This window comes from Humulus lupulus, chromosome 1 (assembly GCF_963169125.1).
Source record: "Humulus lupulus chromosome 1, drHumLupu1.1, whole genome shotgun sequence".
NCBI lineage: Eukaryota > Viridiplantae > Streptophyta > Magnoliopsida > Rosales > Cannabaceae > Humulus > Humulus lupulus.
In genome coordinates this window covers 56,998,673-57,000,285 of record NC_084793.1, presented here as the reverse complement: position 1 = coordinate 57,000,285, position 1,613 = coordinate 56,998,673, and the positions used below count along the sequence as shown (strand labels likewise).

Below are 1,613 nucleotides of genomic sequence, written 5' to 3'. Positions count from 1 at the left end.
TGTGTTTTTTGGTGAGTTCATTGGAGGATATGGTGGTGGATGAGATGGGTGTGGGTTTGGATCATAATAAGACCTAGAATGTAGTCCATAAGTCGATTGATGAAGGGGTTGTTGAGGTAGGTACTGTGGATACTACGGTTATAACCCTTGATTATTTTTCCAAGACAGGCTAGGGTGATTTTTCCACTCAGGAGTATATGAATTGGAGTAGGTGTTGGGTGCAGGTCTTCAAAAGTTACCAATAACATGTGCCTGCTCCAAAGGCATACTATTTACGTCTGTTGAGCAACTAGCTGTGCTCGAGCATTGTTCATAGGTATGCGGTCCCCCACAAATCTCACAACTCATGACATTCTGTACTTGCATTGCTTGTGCGGCTAGGTTATTCTGCTGCAATTTCTTGGTTAGAGATGCCACTTGAGCGGTCAATTAAGCAATAAGATCGACCTCTAAGACTCATGCCTCCTTCTTATTCTCTCACTCAGTAGGCCAATTATAGTTATTCGTGGCCATCTCTTCCAATAATTCATACGCTTCATTAGCGCTTTTTCTCATAAACGCTCCTCCCATTGCTGCATCTATAATTGTCCTTGTATTTCCCCCCAAACCATTGTAAAATGTATGAACCAGCAGCCACTTCTCTATTCCATGATGTGGGCATTTCCTTTGCAACTCTTTAAAACGTTCCCATGCATCATATAAAGACTCCCCATCCAGCTGATGAAAGTTATTAATCTCTCCTCTAATTCGAGTTGACTTCGCCGAAGGAAAATATTTACCAAGGAATTTCTGAGTGAAGTCTTCCCAAGTAACTGTAGAGTTGGCTTGTAATGAATTCAACCAACTCTTAGCTTGTCTCTTACTGAAAACGGGAATAATCTCAATCTGATAGCATCGTTACTCACCCCATTCATTTTGAATGTCGCACAAAGCTCTAAAAAACTTGTGATATGGATATTTGAATCCTCATTTGGTAATCCCCCGAATTGTACACAATTCTGTACCATCTGAATAATCGAGGGTTTATCTCAAAATTATTCGCCTCAACAGTAGGAGCAAAAATACTTGAATGTATCCCTATAACAGTAGGGAGTACATAGTTTCTCAATGGCGGATCGGCTTCAGCTACATTACCCAGATTCGCATTGTTTTTCACACCATTATTTGCATTCTCGGACATGGTAAAATCCAACTTTTTCTTTATCTTGTAGTTTTCTCTGCACATTCTCTCAATTTCAAGATCTATCGGTATGATTTCATTTTGTCTACTTTCCCGCATATACCAATAATTCCTGAAACACAATACAATCTCGATCCGGATGATTGTAAAATATCAAAACCAAATTAGAACAAAAAACAATTAATTTTGATATTGGATATTAAGCCCCTGACAACGACGCCAAAAAAATGATTGTTAAAATATGATACGCAAGTGCACGTAATCGATTCAAGTAGTAAATAAAGTATCGATCCCACAAGGATTGTTAACCAATTACCCATAATCGGTCTTTAATTTCTATTTGGCAAACAAAATTTAGATGAATCAATCTAATTACAAAATTTTAGATAACTGTGAACAAAAATAACTAATCAAGAGATGAAAATCAATAATA

The 1,613-nt window shown here is 37.8% G+C and overlaps 1 non-coding gene across 1 annotated transcript; it reads left to right on the top strand.

The window, feature by feature from the left end:
- The first annotated feature begins 643 nt into the window (after positions 1-643).
- Positions 644-750, top strand: LOC133813505 (small nucleolar RNA R71). Its single transcript, XR_009884514.1, has one exon. It is a non-coding gene; the product is annotated as a small nucleolar RNA R71 (small nucleolar RNA).
- Positions 751-1,613: the final 863 nt, after the last annotated feature.